This window comes from Pyrus communis, chromosome 16 (assembly GCF_963583255.1).
Source record: "Pyrus communis chromosome 16, drPyrComm1.1, whole genome shotgun sequence".
Classification (NCBI taxonomy): Eukaryota; Viridiplantae; Streptophyta; class Magnoliopsida; order Rosales; family Rosaceae; genus Pyrus; species Pyrus communis.
In genome coordinates this window covers 14041894-14061844 of record NC_084818.1, presented here as the reverse complement: position 1 = coordinate 14061844, position 19951 = coordinate 14041894, and the positions used below count along the sequence as shown (strand labels likewise).

Below are 19951 nucleotides of genomic sequence, written 5' to 3'. Positions count from 1 at the left end.
ACTTTTGTCCACTAACTGTTCAACCTTGTAATTTTCAGTGTAATGGCTTGATACTCCACCATGTAAGCTTACCTGAGCATCCCGTAGGATTATTTCATACTTTCCCAACAATGAGGCATTTCTTACAAACGTTAATTTAATTATGGCAATCACATAGAGAATTCATTACTAGATGGATATATGGAAACTAAATAAATATATGTATATATATCAAAGAAAAGACCACTCACAATCCATGTCGTCGAGTCGAACCTGCCTCGTAGTATCGAGAATCCTTGTGATGCATTTCGCCTAGAAACGAAACCTTTTATGTAAATACGTAACGTATTAACGTATAAATACATTTTCGTAAAAAGTATGGCTAATAAAGGAATTATTTTAAAACAATCGAATCTCGGAAAACGAACAGGGGATTCGGGTTCAGCATGTCGAGAAACCTAAGAAAGGGACCTCAGGTTCCTCCACGTGCCGCCGCACGTGCCGACCACCCTCATGCGTCCATGAGCGCCTACGCCCTTGCGAGTAACGTACTCACCATCTTCGAGAAGCACAGGTTCGGCCTAGTTTTTGGGCCAATTTCTAGAGCTAATATCTAGCTCAATTCACCACCAAAATCAATGATTCAAATTCCATTCTAAATTTAGGAATGTAGGGAACAAAACCATACCAAAGTGAGGTCGAGTTATCGTCGGTGTTGGCCTGAAAGATAATCTGAAAGTGGCTTGGTCACGAGTTCTTGCTGAATATCTAGGGAATTTCTTCCCCCGTGTCAGTTTCGTTATAAACCTTAACCAAAACGCCTGAGATAGGCCACAACTAGGTTCTGATCAATCTAAAATGAAGGTTAGAGAGAGTCCCGTGGCTTACCTATGTCAGAAACGGCGACTCTCTGGAAAATCCCTTGAACAATGACGGTGCAACAGTTCAGTGTTGTGCCCCATGGCTGGGTTGAGTTAGACGTCCATGAATATGGCGTTCTGGGTTTGAGGATCTGTAAATCTTGTCGGGGTGGTGTATGACTGCCGATTCTCTGTGTTTACAGAGAAGGAAAGGAGGGTGATGAGAATTTTTCAAAGAAAGAAACTAAGGGAAAAAGAGGGAAAATATAAGTAGGGGTGGTGGTCTGGAAGGGTGGTGAGATTGTTCTTGACCTTTTGGCCTCTCTGTTTTCAAAGATGAATATAGCGATGAGGAGGAAAGTTGACAGAGATGAGGAAGTTAGAGAGAGTTAGGTGAAAGAGATGAGAGATAAGAGGAAGATGAGTGAAGAGAGAAAGGTACGGGATTGTGGGGGAAAGGAACACACGGGAGAGTTTGGGAATCAGTGTGGGCTCCACATGACACACCCCGATCGAGATCAGGGCATGTTGGCCGTCACGTGGAAGTGACGTAACCATGTGCACAGTGCGGAAGCTAATAAAATAATAATAAAAGTATGAATAAATAAAATTCAGTTTTACACAAAGTAAGAACATACATGTGCAAGCGTAAGTGTGAAAAACAAAGTTCAGAGCACGAAGACCTAATGCAGTCTAGAAGAACCAACACTACAAAAACACACCCAAATGTGGTCCTACACTGGTGATAATCTGTCAGATATGCCGGGGAAATCCTATGGGGAGCCACCAAAAGTGCTAGCCAACTAGAACCTGGAGGGTCGCAAAACAAAAAGTGTGAGTGGGCAAAAACAAATCTTTTCAAAAACCATTTCATAAACAAGATTCTAACCCCTCGCCGTAAAACCTGTATACTTCCCAGAAAAATAGAGTATACACATATATATAAAAATCATGCTCAAAAATATGCCATGTCAAATGTCTCTAAATAGAATGCAAGTGCTCAGGAATGTCAAATCAATGCCATGTAATCTGTCAGCCGGAGTCACCTAACGTGACCTGTATGGCTGAATCTAGAGCTCAAATCTCCATCACACTAACTATACCTGCACACGAGTCGAAACCACCTAAAGTGGTCTGTACGATAGGACTGGTGTAATATAAGTACGCTCAAGTGCTACGATCACGTGAAGGCTGGGCGAATAATAGCTGGTCACCGACAAGTCGGAACCACCTAAAGTGGTATGTACGACAGGACTGTGCACCTAACTTGGATCCAAGAAGAGTGTGTGGTGCGAGAGGTGAACATCACGTAAAGGACTGTGCCCAACTCTGGGCGGGAGCACTAACACCGGGGGTGCAGGTTATGAGCTCTCTATGCATCTCAAATCACTACTGAACATAAACATAAACCATAACTTACTTGACACTTACCAGTGCGTCCACAGCACCAACACACACATATATATATATATATATATATATATATATATGCAATTAATAATGCGTAAATAAATGGCAAACAATAAGCATGGCATATAAACGTATAAACGTTTCATTTCACTTTCTAGGAAAAGTATAAGTATATAGGTATATACGAAAAACCAAAAGCCCACTCACTGCTATGTAGAAGGTCGTAACCCCCTTGCCTCGAGTGACTGCGCTCGTCCTCGGGATAGGTCTCACCTATATGCGAAACAACTATAAAAACGTTAATTTTAAAGCACATAACCAACATCACGAAATAAGTTCTCTACATTGCTCAAATGGGGTGTATGAATACACCAACGTGATCTACTCAACCTCAGGAACATCCCCATATTTTTAAAATAATTTTCTGACACCGCATGTGCCCCCACGCGCCGGCCAAGGCACGGCTACATGCGCCGGCCACACGCAGGCACGTGCCTGGCACACTGACGGCGTCATTTAACGCCGTCAGGAATATTCCGTTAACTCTGACGGGTTCCGTTAATGCCGTTAGGAATATTCCGTCATCTTCTTCGGCGAAGCTCTGGCGCCGTCACCACTGCCGCCAAAAAATCGGGAAAACTTTAAAACCTTGTAACTTCTTCGTTTTTCAACCAAATTTCACAAAATTGGTACCAAAATAAAGCTTACAATAAGAGGAACCAATCCATACCACTTTCAAGTACTAAAATCCACGGAATCTCGCCAAGAAAACACCACCAACTCCGCCCAAGCTTGTAACTCACTATCCCGACGTCCAAAACCTTCAAACGAACCACCTCGAGCCTCCTAAGGACCTCACCAAGCTTCCTACAAGCTTGAAATTCCCAAAAACACAAGAATTAATGTGTGCATGAACAATGACCAAATCGAGGTATTCCGAGTTCGACGTGAAAACGAAGGTATCCTTACCTGAAATGGGTATGGTTGAACTCCCAAGGACCTCACGAGCACGAATATGTAATTTGTTTCCTCGATCTGTGAAGGTTTCAATGGTTTTTTGGTGTGTCCGTACATATGGGGATAGAAATGGGAGAGAGAGAGAGCTCGGGACAGGGATACAGGACAGGGAAAAGGGTGAGGGGGTGTGGGAGAGTGTGTGTGGTCCAAAACTAGCCAAGAAACTCCCAAAAACAACCACACAACGAAACAACCATAATAGGGGCGAAATCGTCATTTCACCCCTACGGTTCGAAAATCCGGAACGGGCTGTCACACCACAAGCATTAAAAATCTAATCAGAAAATAATAAAATAAATATATAATAATATAAATTGGAATAAATAAATAAAATATAAAATGATAATATTTACAAACAGTATTTTTTAGATTCATAATTTTGTAAAACCTTCATCGTAACTTCAATTTTGATTCTGCTTACGCCTACGCATTTGTGTCGTTGAGTACTTTAAGATTATGGTAAATTATAGCCCATACGCCTCACAAAAAGACAGTCAACGAAAGTCAATGCCCTCACCTCTAGGGGCATTTTAGTCAATTCACACTTTAAAATTTATAAAATTGTAGAATTAGTGACGGATTGTCACAGTTTAGATTTTTAAAACCCTCCATATCTCATGAATAGTGTTTTTTATTTGAGTTCAAAATTAATAAAATTAATAATAATTATTGTAGAAGTGTGAAAAATGTGAAAAAATATATATAATCACTCATAATGACAAACTTTACAACTTTGTGAAGGGGTCAACTCCGAAATTTAGTATGTAATACTAATTTAGTATTATGTTTTTCATTTTCATTATTTATTGATTTAAACTATATTTTTCGTAACAGATAACGGGTCGGGTCATATTATTTGATAATATTAATGGGTCGATTTCGAGTCGGGTCATATTACCCATTTACTTTAATAGGAATTACACGACACAACCCGTTAAGCTATCGGATATAATACGAAAATGACACAAAAACTAGAAACACGACATGAATGTCGCTTTTTGTGAGGATCCAGGATTCGTGATTCGTGAATCGTGTCCATTCATCGTAAATCGTGTGATCATAAATTATTTTAAATATTTTTATTTAAAATTAAACACAAACATTACCTAACAAAAATTGATCGCACGATATACAATAAACAGACATAATTCATGAATCCTCCAGATTCTCACCAAAATGATTCGGAGATGATCTATTTGGGAGAGGCAAGAGTGAATGGGGAATTGGAAATTATTAATTACCCACTGCGGGGTCTGCAAAGAAATTTTGATTGGGATTATTAAAAGAGAGGGTCACGTGCTTTTTAAAAGATGTCATGTGTATAACCCAAGTCATATAATAGGAAAACAAACTTCATCTTCGTTATCTATCTGCAATTTCTGGGTGGCCTCATTACCGGCTCAAAGTCCATCAATCACTGCTTTGGCAACTCAAATCCATCACTCTTTGCTGCAACGGTGCCAAGTTCATCAAACTTTGCACAGCCTACAACGTTTGTATCACTACTAGAAAATGTGCTATAGGGCACCGATTTGAGGGCATCATTATCTATCAGTGACTTTGTAAATGTATGTGTCACTATTGTTTGAATTTGGTGCCTTAAACCTTTTCAACACAATTCATTGGTGTCAACTGTAAAAATTTTGATACCAAAGTCATATTGTTTTGTTTTTTAACTTAGGGTTCAGTTTTGCTCTCCTATTTTTTGTCAAAAATAGTTTTATATTCATTTAATAGTATTATTCCATATATATTTTCACATCTATATAAAGTATAAGGCCAAATCGGATAAATGATCCTTGTGGTCATAAGGTATTCAGAAAATAGCTCTTGTGCTAAAAAAAAACTCAGATTTAAACCCCTATAGTGTACTCCGTTAGCAAATTTAATCCAAAAATGATTTTTTCATTAACTATCTGTTAATACGTAGATAAAATTGTACTTTTGACATGTGCCCTCTTATTTGACACCCAGCTGTCGGATTCATCAGCCTTCGACTGCGACCCACCCAAAAAAACTACCTCCTCCTCCTCGCTCCCTCCTCTCAAAGGAATTTCCTGGCATCAATTTCTTCTCAGTGCCCTAATCATCAACCTCATCCTCCCTCGAAGGTTCATCTCGATTCGATTCCTTCCCAAACCCACCTTTCTTCCTCTATCTCTCGTCGTGAGTCGGCTCCTTGAATTTTCCTTGCGTGAATTCAGGAAACTGAGATCAGGACTCGTAATTGTCAGGTTTTCTCACACAAATTCTCGAGAACCAAATAGACTCGCAACGAGAGAGAGTGAGAGGAAGGAAGCTGGGTTTGGGTAGGAAAATTCAAGCAAAATTATTTATCGATACTTGGTAAATTGAGCACAAAGGTGATGGATCACTTGAAGAAGGTAGGCATTGAATTGTTTCCATATGACTCCATTCTTTCTGAAGTAGAAAAGTGACGTCTCTGATTTGTAGGCTGTGCTAGTTGTTAACATAGCTAGAAATAGCAAAGCTTGGCTATGGAGGTAGACAGAGATAACTATCGAGAGCTTTTAGAGAGAGAGAGAGAATATTGAAAACTGTATTTCTTATTTCTGTTAAGTTAAACAATACAATGCATTTCTACTATTTATACTAACACGCTCTCACAACAACCTTAAGACAAATGATCAACAGCCACTAATATAATGACAGCTGGCACCCTCTACATAACTCAGATTATAATGTACAAATATCCTTATATTCTAACATTCCCCCGCAAGCTTATGTGGGGAAGTCCCAAGCATAAGGTTGGAACAATGATGAGTGAAGGAAGGAGAGCACAAGCCCTTGGTCAGGATATCTGCATACTGATCAGTAGAGGAGACAAACTGAAGAGAAATAATGCCTTGTTGAACCCGTTCTCGAACAAAGTGACAGTCCACCTCGATATGCTTAGCTTTGGAGTGAAGAACCGGATTAGTGGCCAACGCCATAGCTGAGATATTATCACAATGTAACAAAGGAGGAACAGAACTCGAAATATGCAAGTCCTTGAGCAATTGTTGGATCCATATAATCTCAGCAGTGGTAGTGGCCATAGCCCGATATTCGGCTTCAGTAGAAGAGCGACTGACTGTGTGTTGTTTCTTAGAGCTCCACGAAATGGGATTGGAACCAAGAAACACGACAAAACCGGTTGTAGAACGCCGATCATTTGGATCACCCGCCCAATCGGCATCTGTGTAGGCGCGAAAGTCTAAATCTCCAGGCCGAAAACAGACTCCCCAATCCATAGTGCCTCGGAGATAACGCAAAATCCGTTTGACAGCACCAAAATGAGACTCCAATGGTGTATGCATGAACTGACAAACCTGATTAACAGAGTATGCAATGTCAGGGCGAGTGAAGGTGAGGTATTGTAAAGCTCCAACAATGCTCCTGTAGTGGGTGGGATCAGAATATAACGAACTGCCATGATTAAGTAATTTTTGGTTGGGATGACAGGGAGTAATGCAAGGCTTGCACTGAACCATATCAGTTTTCTGCAGCAAGTCTTGTATATATTTAGACTGATGGACAAACAACCCCTGTGGACAATACTCAATTTGCAGACCGAGAAAATAATGAAGGAGACCCAAGTCTATCATAGCAAATTCCTTAGTCAAGCGGTGAAGCACAGAGTGAACAGTAGGATCATGATCACCAGTAAGTATAATATCATCCACGTATAACAATAATACCACCATATGAAGACCATCAAACTTGACAAAGAGAGAAGGATCGGCATAGGAAGCTTGAAAACCCAGAGAAACTAAGAAGGAAGTAAACCGAGCATTCCAAGCTCGGGGAGCTTGTTTTAGGCCATAGAGAGACCGTTGCAGCTTGCACACATATTCAGGATGATCAGAATCAACAAAACCCTGAGGTTGAGACATATACACTTCCTCCTCAAGAAAGCCATGCAAAAACGCATTTTTGACATCAAGCTGCCTCAACTTCCATCCGTTAGTAGCTGCCAAGGATAACATCAATCGGACTGTGGTTGGTTTAACTACCGGACTGAAGGTCTCATAATAGTCAAGGCCTGCTTCTTGAGAAAAACCCTTGGCCACTAACCGGGCTTTATGCCGAGCAATCGAACCATCAGGATGACGCTTGAGCTTGTAGATCCATTTGCAGCCGACAAGGTTTTTGTTTGGAGGTAGAGGAACAAGGGACCACGTCTTCTGTTGAAGTAGTGCATCCATTTCCTCTGTCATGGCCTGTTTCCACTCACCGGATTTAGAAGCTGCAGTAAATGAGGTGGGTTCTGTGCCAATGGAAGAGTGAACAGTAGCACTAAAACCGTGTTTCCTCTTGCAAATACCAGACTTGGACCTAGTTTGCATAGGATGGGAATTTTGAGGAACAAGAACCATAGGTTGAAGATCGGCAACCTGAGATGTGGTGATGTCAGGATGTAACTCGGAACCGGAACCGTCGGAAGTACCATGACATGCTGATGGAGGAGAGGAGACAAGGTCACCATGTGCCAGAGAACTAGACTGAGTAACAGTAGGTGATGTAGTGGGATGGTGAAAAACAGAAGGTAAGGGTATAGGGATAATAGGATACTGAGTAAAGGTATTGGAATGAACAACCTGTGGTGAGAAGGTAGATTGTGGAAAGCAAGAACCTGCCTTATCAAAAGAAGAACCTGCCTTATCAAAAGAGGAAGACAGAGAAGGATATTGTGTTTCATCAAACAACACATGCCTTGAAACAATCAACTTGTAATGGGAAATATCAAAACAAATATAACCTTTGTACTGTGCAGCATAACCCAAGAAAATACACTGTGTAGTCTTAGGATCAAGCTTAGTGGTTCTATACGGTTTCAACGAGGGATAACATGCACAGCCAAAAATTCTTAAGTGATCTAGACGAGGTGGAGAGTTAAACAACACTTCAAATGGTGATTTCATGGCAAGAATAGGCGTTGGCATCCGATTAATAAGATATGTTGCTGTTGCACAAGCATGATACCAAAACAGATTAGACAGGGAAGCTTGCTGAAGAAGAGTAATAGCTGTTTCAACTACATGTCTATTCTTTCGTTCAGCTAAACCGTTTTGTTCAGGTGTGTATGGACATGAAAGCTGGTGAACAATGCCCTTAGACTTTAGAAAAGACTGAAATTGAGAACTAATATACTCTCCACCACCATCACTTTGAAGAACTTTAATAGACTGAGCAAAAGCAGTAGTAATATAGGCTTGAAACTGAACAAATAGTCTAAACACAGCAGCTTTATTGATAACCGGAAAAATCCATGTATACCTAGTACATTCATCAATGAAGAAAACATAGTATTTGTAACCTTCTAGAGACAGTTGAGGAGCAGGGCCCCATACATCAGAATGAATCACTTCAAAAGGAATGGAAGATTTGGAAGCATGTACAGGAAATGGCAATTTTGTGAATTTGCCTTTTAAGCAAGAAAGACAAGACTCAGAATCAATGGTACTAGGGGCTGAGATGAAAGACTTGCTAAGGGCGGTTTGTACAATAGAATTGGTAGGGTGTCCCAATCGACAATGCCACAGTGTAGAATTAATTTTTTGTCCAAGGAAAGCTGCTGGAGAACCGATTGAAGTGTTGAGCACGGGAATGGGGTAAACAGCATTGTTACTCAGTCCGTGGAACAACGTTCTCTTGGTGACCTTGTCCTGTACACATACAGAAAATTCATCAACAATGCATCTGCAGTTGTTATCTTTACACAGTTGATGCATAGACAACAAGTGTTGAGACAATTTAGGAACATGCAGAACAGAATTCAATTGAAACATGTGAGATTTGGTGGAAAGTTGAGAACTGCCAGAATGTGCAATTTTTAAACCTTCACCATTTGCACCAGTAACACGATCATTAGCAGGATAAGGAGCAGCCATATTGAGATTGGAGAGATCATTGGTCATATGATGAGTCGCCCCGGAATCAAGAAGCCAATACTCCTGTGATGGTGCAGAAGGTGATGGCTGAACCCGAGCATTCATAGCAACATGAGAGTTGTGTTGTGATCCTCCAGAATGTTGAAAACACTGAGAATTCATTGCAGGAGTTGAGTTATAAGACGCAGGAGGCATTCCAGGAGGTAGAGGTTGAGACTGCACGGAAGGTTGGTACTGTGGTGTAAACTGTTGTGAATAAGTGGGAAAGGACTGTGAAGAATGGAATGGTTGAATTGCAGCTTGAGTTCGATCAAAGCATGTAGCTGCAGTGTGCCCAACTCTATGACAAATTTGACACCCATGCTGAAAACAAGTAAGAGCAGAATGTCCTTTTCGATCACATATTTGACAAACTTGTTGAGGATGCTGAGACACCTGAGAACCTTGTGACTGAAATGGAGACTGTGAGTAGGCAGGTGCACCATAAGAAGGTTGCTGATGGAATGGTGACTGATTCCCAGAAAAAAATTTCTTGCCCCTGCCTTTGGATTTGAAGGTATTTCCCCTGAAATTATTGTAAGTCCCTGAGCCCTGTTGAGAGACAAAAGCCTGAGGTCCAGAAACTGGAATCTGTGCAAACTGAGGCATGAATGGCAGTGGTGCAATGGACTGGGGAAATGAAGCAACAGGAAAGGACAAGTGATTGTGACCTGAGAAATGACCATTATCAGATCCAGAGGAATAGGACTTTGTCCCCGAAGAGCCACCAACATCAAAAGTAGACCCAGTAGTGTGAGCATGCATGGCTGACATAAGAGGAATCTGTCGAGTGGTCTCATCTAGGGTAGATTCTTCAGCCCTGAGTTGTGATCGAAGTTCCTTAAGAGACACCAGATTCTCACGGCCCCGAATCACTGCTTTAATGGTGTTGTACTCAGGAGGTAGACCTCGTAATGCCACAATAACAATATCTTCATCAGATATGAAAACACCTACGACAGCCAATTGATCCCTAGCATCCTTGATTCGTTGCAAGTAAGCATCAATAGTCTCAGAACCCTTTTTAATATTTTGAAGATCAATCTTCATTTGCACAATGCTAGTCCTAGTCATACTAGCAAACCGTTCATGAAGACAGTTCCACATCTCTCTCGAGCTTTTACAACCAATCACACAAGACAAAGCAGCCGTAGACAATGTAGCAGTTATAAGCGCCATTAAAGCTCTATCATGAATCTTCCAAACTTTATATGCATCAGTCTCAACTTGTTCATTTTCCACGGTGTCATCAAAACGAGCAGGACAAGGGATTGATCCATCAAGAAAGCCTCGAATACCATTACCATCCAACAACAGTTCCAACTGGAAATTCCAAGTGACATAATTGGAATCATCCAGTTTCACCGTAACAGTGTTACTCACACTTGGAATCAATGAAGAAATCGGAGATTGTGAAAGTGCTAACTGCGCAGCCGTAACCATGTTTGTATAGTTGAGAAACCGCAAATCTTGATTGGCACGAAACACCACAGAACCAATGAATTTCACCACAGACAGAGAGAACACACAAGAAGCGAAGCAAGATTACAGTACAGAAGATACGAAAAGATGCAAAAAACCCAACCACAGCAAGAAGCCCCAAAAATTAGGGTTGCAGGAAAAAAATCAGAAATTACGACAATCGACAATTATCAGCAACACAACCTTTAGGCAGAAGAAATAGCACCTCTGCACGACGACAAACAACAATAAGCCCCAAAAATTAGGGTTTCGCAGAGCACCGATTGCGAACACCAACGACAGAAGCAATCACCAGAGAGAGCAACAACAATCCACTAAGCATGACAACAAACAGAGGAAGCGGAAGCAAGCAAGATCGGCAACAGGTAGCACCGGCGAAGATACCATGTTAACATAGCTAGAAATAGCAAAGCTTGGCTATGGAGGTAGACAGAGATAACTATCGAGAGCTTTTAGAGAGAGAGAGAGAATATTGAAAACTGTATTTCTTATTTCTGTTAAGTTAAACAATACAATGCATTTCTACTATTTATACTAACACGCTCTCACAACAACCTTAAGACAAATGATCAACAGCCACTAATATAATGACAGCTGGCACCCTCTACATAACTCAGATTATAATGTACAAATATCCTTATATTCTAACACTAGTCAGGCTAGTTGTGATATTGTTCTATTTGAAATTTGTATTATGTTACCACCTCAGTCTTCTCAAACCTACTTTCCATTTTCAGTCTGGCAGCAAAATGGGCTAAAGTTTGGATGGATGTATCTTCTCTTAATGCTGCTATTGTCAACACCTTTAACTCTGCTTGTGAAAGATATTATGAAAGCCTTGAAAGTAAAAGAAAAAGTAAGAGTGACAACTCAAATGGTTGGTCTGGAGCACCGACCGGAGTTTACAGGGTGTCCCCTGTATCCTTGGCAAAGGCAGTTGAAAATGATCCTGAATTGGAAGACATGCAGAGTTGTCATTTAAGGTGACTTTTTCTTCCCTCCGAACTTGACTTTGTGTTGATAATCATATTCAACTGCTTTGCATATCATGGTTTGGTTCCCTTCTTTTTTCATGTGCAGAGATGCTGCTGGTCTAGTGCAGTTTTGGGTTTGGATGGAGGAGAAAATTAATGAGAACTTGAAATTGACTAAGGTAGAGGTTGCATAAAAACTCCTTGAATTTCGTTCGGCGCAGTTCGGAATTTCGTTTGGCACAGTCTGGTATCCATTCTCTATAATACACCAATGAAAATGATGTCATTTAGCCAAAATTCTAGTAGTGTATCCTATTCTTCACCATATACACAAAAGGTCGAGTGGTCCTTGAAGGTCCTCACAACCATGCTTCCAAAGGGTCCCAGGACCACCTGGGTCTCTGAATGGATGTGCCCCTGCTGATAGACATTGTGATATATTAGCTGTGACTTGTGATAAATGTATATGAATATTTGTGATAGCTAATGAACGTTAATGAAAATAACACTTGAATCACTTAATGAATCTTGAAACTACAATATACTTAAAAAAGCGCAAAATGTATAGAATAACGAGTCATAAATATCTAATAAGGCCGATTTCAACCTAATGATGCTTTGGTACCTTGTAAGCCGCCTTTACGTACTCCTGCTCCTGCTCCTTTTAATCACCGCCATCTTTGACGATGTCATTCACGTGCGAGGGAAACACTCAGTCCCAATCATATCCTTTCCATGGAGGCATGAGAAAAATTTCTCAAACCCATCATAGAAAGTGGAGTCACACTCTTGTTGGAGATGCTTTGTCACCCATAATTTGATTAACCTACGACATACAACTTTCTCCTCTTTTAGAACTAGTTCATCGTACTTATGTTTTCGATTATATATTTGGCGTTTGTACATGGCCGATTTGTACAATGCCTCGTTCAACTTTTGTTGTAACGTAAACAAGATGGACTCAGGTTCATCACTCCTAGTATCACACATGACATCTATGGTTTCCATGGTTGTGGACGAAGTAAGTGTTTGTTTCTCAGTTGTCCTTGGCTTCCATTTATAGGAGAACAATTTAGATGTCATTAAATTCCACGCCAACAAAAACTGGATGGAATTGACGGTCTATTGTAGGTATATGATGACTTGTAAATAGTTGTGCAAAATTGTCTGATATTTTCAGTTCGTATTCAGCCATGTTTAATAGGCTTGACAATTGACGATTTAGCATGTGTGTATGGTTATGATCATTTATGAAAAGTTATGTTTTCTCTGTTGCAGTCTTGTTAGTCTGGTCCTTCTAGTAGCACACAATAAATTTTGATAGTGAGAAGTGAAACAATACACTGGTACACACAAACATATCACCACTCCCACATCTAATTTTAAAGACATTCTCCAAATTCAACTTTAAAGACATTCTATGAACATTTGAGAACCCAAAACCATGTACTCATCCCACTCCCACATCCAATCTTAAGGATGTTCTGCAAACATTTGAGAACCAAAAAAACATGTACTCATGCCACTCCAACATCCAATTTTAAAGACATTATACAAAAATTTGTTAACCAAAAAAACATATACTCATCACACACCACACGTAGTTATTTGGTGAAGCATTACCAAATGCAAGGACCTCTTGTACGGTTACATCATGAATGACTTCATCATTGGGCAGCACAAGTTGTGCATAAAACTTATAAGAATTAACTCTTTCATGCACATCAAATTGCTCTTTCTCAATTCCACTTCCTCATTACTGTGGATGCAGTCCCTGGATTTACCTATTGGTTCACTTGGATTCAAGTATTTCATGCAGTGGACCTTGACAAGATTCCCTGTTACCTTGGTTTTTAATTCTAAGTTTACCTTTTCAAAAGTACTCGACTTGCCACAAATACATTCGATTTCCTCAATCAACTCAATGTGTCTACTCTTCCAAAACAATAGAGACTGTGTTGAGGTATGTATACCTCAAAATAGACGCTTGGAATGACGCCTAGCATAACATCTATTAGACTATGGCCGCTTGTTGCCAGACTTTGATTCTTTGGCAGGGGGTGTAGACAAGGTGATTGTATGCTGAGATTTGGAATGGGTGTAGGACATATTTGGGAGTTGAAGTATTAAGGACAAGTTGACTAGTTTTGGGCGGTGGGATATTAAAGATGATTGGAAGCAAGTTATGGGTGTCGGTGTATTTAAGGGGATTTTGCAAGGAGTTTTGGGTGTTGGTGTATTCAAGAGGACTGGAGGAGGCGTTTTGGGTGTTGTTGCCATGAATGAGTGAAGTTAATGATTTATGAAAGATGTAAGGAGCAAAAGGGATTAAAGAGAATTAGAGTTAATGAAATTTGTTGAATGGAAGAAGGGGAATTTCCTTTTTGCTGTCTTCTGCAAATATAACGGATTGGGAAGGAAAATTTCCCCCAATTTTTCCATTTTCCCCCTAATTGCCGCCTGATTTGGACGTGTGGTTGCCTCAAGTTATGCTACATGTAAATTAATTTGTAAAAACAAATATTTAAACAAAAATTAAGAATAAAAAACATATAAATGTAAAAAAAAAAAAATTGAAAAAAAATTATAAGGACGCTTGGGATCACATTCTCTACGATATGATCAGGTCATATGGCTATATGAATTTTTGGAACCATTGAAACGATCATGAATAGTGCTTTTACTAAGATTGCTTAAAAAACAAGTAATTATGTTATAAATGAAAAAAAATGTGAAAAAGTAGTAGAAACGCTCGTGTTGACAACGATTACAACTTTCGTGAAGAAGTAAAATCTAAAAGCTTAACCCATAAGGCAAAAAATGTAGTGACAAACACTAACTGTCAGATTCTCGTTTATGCTTTGAGTGGTCATCACCATTACTTCTTTTCGGTATTTCTTTTTTCAAAGAATCATTTTCAGTGGAATGCAAAAGATGAATAGTTGGATCGTTGACATCACGTTCGAAAATATAAGGTTTGCTCAAATATTGCTCGTTGTTTGTTAAGTTTCTAAAATGTATAGAACATAGAGCTACATAGAATGTGTTGCATTCTGAAAGGATATGAAGTTATATACCTGGACACTCACAAAGGATACAAGGTCATCTGATTTAACAGGAAAAAAAAAGGACCTTTTATTCCATTAAGCAACCAAACCAAATGCAAGTATAAAAACATGTGGAAACTACAACTTACTAGAGTAAATGTGCATATTGTAACATAATTTCTATATTACATGGATGAACATATGAAAATATTCGGAATAGTATGTTCATAGATAGCTAGAGCATCCGCATCAAAATTTGATTCTCGGTAAATATGTCTCCTTGAACATTGAATTCTTTGAGAAGGGATCAAACATATATCATGATAGAAGAAATTCTCCACAGTTTGATGCGAGCCTTTAATCATATCAATAAAAAGTCCAGAATATCTTTCAACAAAAATATTATTTAATCGAAGCCGTTTAGTGCACATAAGACCAAACTTTCATCACATAGGCTCAAGTTTAAGAACTGAAGAAAAACCTATAGGAATAGCTCCTGCAATTTTAACAACACTGTTGGAAACATTGATAACAAATCCAGCAGCTGCGAGACTAGAATGTTTAACAGTTCCATCAAAATTCAAGTTCCAACACCCATCCATTGATTCCTAATTGATGTTAAGTTCAGCAATTGTTTTTACCTGAGTTCGGCAAATTAGCTTTGTCAACTAGGGGAAGGGATAAATAGATATTCAGCTTACAATAAAAGCTTTAAGTCAGATGTTTAGGACAATACATATGTAAATTATAAGAACACGTCTCAATTTATTTACACTTTGAATACGCAAGCCCTAAAAACCTAAAAGTGTTTGGAAAACAAAAACAAAGCTTGATATGTGTATTCATCGAGCACTTCTACCAATTCCTTCGAACTCTCAACTATCTCCATTGGTAGTGTAATATAGATACCAGCACTATGAGATTTAGCATCTGGATCCTTTATGTTGCTAGGAGTACGTCTAGGACTTGGTTGATCAAGTTTTTGAACAATCTTAGTGAGATCGCTTTAATACTTACCAACATGAGCTCCATTCTGTTTCATGGTGACAGACCGTTTATGAAGATCATAATCTTGTTTATTTATTAATTCAAATTGCACCATTACATTTCGCTCATAATGCGACATAAAACATAAAAAAAAAAAAAAAAAAAAAAAAAAACCAGAAACACAGTTGATTCTTCAGAAAAGAAGGGGAAAAAAAAACCCGAAAAATGAGACAGGTTGAATTCGAACCCAATTTCCATTCCATCTCCCCAGGAGCATCAGTTCAACCATGCATCGATGCAAAATCTACAAGGTAGACTTCAATGTGTTTCCAATATCAATGACAAATCGATATCTGACATCTGCTTTAAGAAGGCGCTCCATGGCAATGTTCACATAATCGATTGGGATAACCTCAATATCAGCTGTTATGTTATTCTTGGCTGTGAAATCAATCATCTCTTGCGTCTCCTTCATGCCCCCAATGCCACTCCCAGCTACTATCTTCCTTCCTGCAATTGCAAAATGTACTCTTGTCAATAAGTAGCCACCGAAGACATTACACAGTTTACAAAGTAAACACTTCATACTACAAATCCTCCATTCCTCGGTGGAAATATATCGTCGTATAGAGGAAACAAAAAGTAACATGTCATTGCATTATTTTGTATGCATGCTCCGAGAGCAACGGAATAACTGGAAGCTCAAGAGGCTTCTCTGGTGCTCCAACCATCACTAGCTTTCCGTGAGACTTCAACAAACCAATCAAACGTAATAGACGGTGGACTGCAGAAACCGTGTCAATGATACCATCCAATGTGCCCATTTCAGCCTAAAAAATCCACACACATACACACACAAAAAAAATAAAAAATAAAAATAAAAGGTCAGTCACTCGTACACACTTCAAATCAACTTGAATTACTACACAAACTTGTTTAAATTAACAATCATCTTACCTGCATCTGATCTTCATCGCGGCTGACCAAAAATGAATCAGCACAGAGATGTTCAATTGCTTCATCCTTCTTATTAGGGGAGGTACTGATGACAGTAACCTTAACCCCCATAGCCTTAGCAAACTTAACAGCCACATGGCCTAGACCGCCTAAACCCACCGCACCCACATGGATACCGGGTTTGTCAAGTCCAAAATATCTCAAAGGGCTGTAAGTTGTAATCCCAGCACATAGGAGAGGAGCCGCTCCATCAAGGGGAAGGTTGTCTGGGATATGGACTACAAAGTGCTCGTTGGCCACCAGGATGTCAGAGTAACCTCCATATGTGGTGGTTCCATCGTAGTACTTGGCACCATAAGTGAGTATCACTTTGGGGCAGTAATTTTCATGATGGTTGGTACAATGTCTGCATTGTCCAGTTCATATTCCATTAGTTTTGGATACCAAATCCAAATTCAGATACTTACATATGTGTTCATTCTACAATGTACTATTTGGCATCAGTACTTGTAGCATTTAAAATGAAAGTTTAGTATGTACCCGGGAACCAATGGATAGGTAGAAATTCCCCATTCGTTCTTGGCCATGTGGAGGTCCGAATGACATATCCCACAGTATAACACTCTGAATATTACATCTTTGTCGCCCGTTTCCCTGCAACCAAAAGAACGCAATTTTCAGAGAACGTATAAAAAGATTGATTAAACAAGAACTTGATGATGAAGTTTGTATTAATACTGACCTTCTTGAGAATTTGAAGGGAGAGAAAACGCCAGATGAATCCCTGGCAGCCCAACCAAAGGCTTTCTTGGGGTGTTCTTGTTCTTTAGACATCACCATTTTTCCCTTGATTAATTAGTACGAGAGCTTTGGCTAGTAGAACGACTGAGAGAGAGAGAGAGAGAGAGAGAGAGACAGTGAGTAGACGCTAAGTTTGGGAGTGGTCGGGTGCTATTTATATGTATATGGAGTGTGGCTGGGATGACGTATTGGGTGAGCGAAATCAAAAGTGAAAACGGGGTCTTCTAAATATTCCATTCCTCCTCTGAACTCTCCTAATGGTTTACTGACGTCATCCCATTGCAAAATTGCGTAATGGCTTGCCCTATACCGATCTCCCTTTAAAGTTTGCTTGATCCTTACTCATTTTGCTCTATTACTGACCGAAAAAAGAATCATTTTGTTATATATTAAAGTCATCATACAAAACCTCTAAGGGGTTGGTATAGTAAAAAGCGAGTAAATTTTTGAAATTCTCAGTATGAGTTCAAGTTCCACGAAATTGTCTAGGTTCATCGACTATGCTTTAACGCATCGTTCGACTTAAGAAGTAAAAATACGTTGTAACCTTATGTGATACTGAAAATACATAAAAAAGAAATCAATGCATTATCAATGGACAGTGAGACCTTCTTTATTAAAAGAATAATAATTAAAAATAAAAATAAAAAATCATCATGCAAATAGCCTATACTTCCACAATAGTATGTTGAGGAATGTGGGACTCCTGGTGGCAGCATCGTACATACTCCATTTGCTCTAAATTTGCTGCTTTTAGGTGTACTTATTAATTTGGATCTTTACCAAATAATTTCTAGCTAAATTATTCTATTCCCTTAAGGAAATATTAAAAAGTGAACCAATGATTACCAAATTTCTAGCTTAATTTGGATCTTTAACAAATCACGCCACACCCTGTATGTTGGAGAACAATTTATATATAGAACAGATTCAACGTCATGTGACGTTCAAATTTAATAATATATTTTATGTAGAGAAAAATCTGCACTTGAAAATATATTACAGGATAGGGGATGTTACATGATGGTAAACCCGTTCTATGTTAGTCTTTCTCCACATATCACTTTTCTGCAATTGCAGAAAGCAATCATGTCTATATACTAAGTGCAGGTTCCATCTCACACCCACCGATTCTCCTTTGCTAACCCACCAACATTATCACTTTACTACAAATTCATACCATAACTTTTATTTTTTCCAATGATTTTTATTAGAAATGATATTTTACACTAATCTACTCTAAGGGAAGAGAGAACAGTTTGAACCTGAGACGAAGTGCGTTGAAGAGAAAGACCCTATCTTCCAAGATAATTAACCACTTATAGGTAATTATTCAATTTTTTTTATAAAAAATATGTTTACACTAAGGGGTTGGGAGATTAAATTGTTTGTGAAATCGTCATTCCCTGAGATTCAAAAGTAAAGAAGAATATCACTTTTGACACACCCCAACCCGAAATGTCCATCTGGACTCTGAATTGAATTGTGCTAGCTGCCACCCGGAAGGTGATGAAGCCATAAAGTGTAGTGAGGTGGAAAAAGTGAATAAATTTAAACCTAAAAGTTCCTAACTACAAGAGTGCGCATATGAAAGGGAATGAACCCATTTCACACGTGATGTCAGAGTATAAGTAAAGTACAGTAAAGGTAGGATAAGAATTATATCATCGAAGGTAATCACCTATACCAAGAATTGCCAAGAATTCCTCATCGTCATAAAAGCTTAGCTACTAAACCTGGTGGGGTGAAAAACAAGGGTAAGTGGGCCTAAAAATAAAACTTTGTAAAACATAATAACCCCTCGTCGTAAAACAAGTATAGTTTCCAATATAACATACTACGTATAGTACGAAAATACTTACCATAGCCTGCAATACCTCAAGAATTCAATACGTACAATATTTCGTAAATAAAACATCTAACGTCTGATAATCACATAATCTTGCATAAACAAACATATCATATTGGGTGTCCATCGACATATGCGGACACATGAGTTCGTGCAGAGATATTCTGACATGAATATGACTGGATGTAATAAATGATTTACGCTCTAATACTACAAGCTCATGAAGATTGGTGCTATGTGCATCACATATGAGTCATAATGCCTATAACAATCTAGGACAGGACTGACACCTACAATGGATCCAAAGTGAATGTATGGTGCGAAGTGAACATACACGTGAAACCTAGCCCTGACCTGGGCGAGTACTAACACCAATGTAGCACACAATGAACAGATAATATGAATAAAATCACGTAGCGGTAAATCGGTACTTCCCGTCGACATAATACTATTCATAACCATAAATATGATTAAGACATCCAAATATAGTACGCATACCTGTGCATCCCGTAGGATTATAATGATTTTCTAATTATGGCAATCACATAGGAACTTCGTCATTAGATGTATATATGGAAACTAAACAAATATATACATACTATATAAAAGAAAAGACCCACTCACAGATACTTATGAAAGTTGCAATCGTTCGAGC

General features: G+C 39.0%; 1 pseudogene; it reads right to left on the bottom strand.

Annotated features, from left to right (window-relative positions):
- Positions 1–15993: 15993 nt before the first annotated feature.
- Positions 15994–17486, bottom strand: LOC137721369 (probable mannitol dehydrogenase; annotated as a pseudogene).
- Between the last annotated feature and the right edge of the window lie 2465 nt (positions 17487–19951).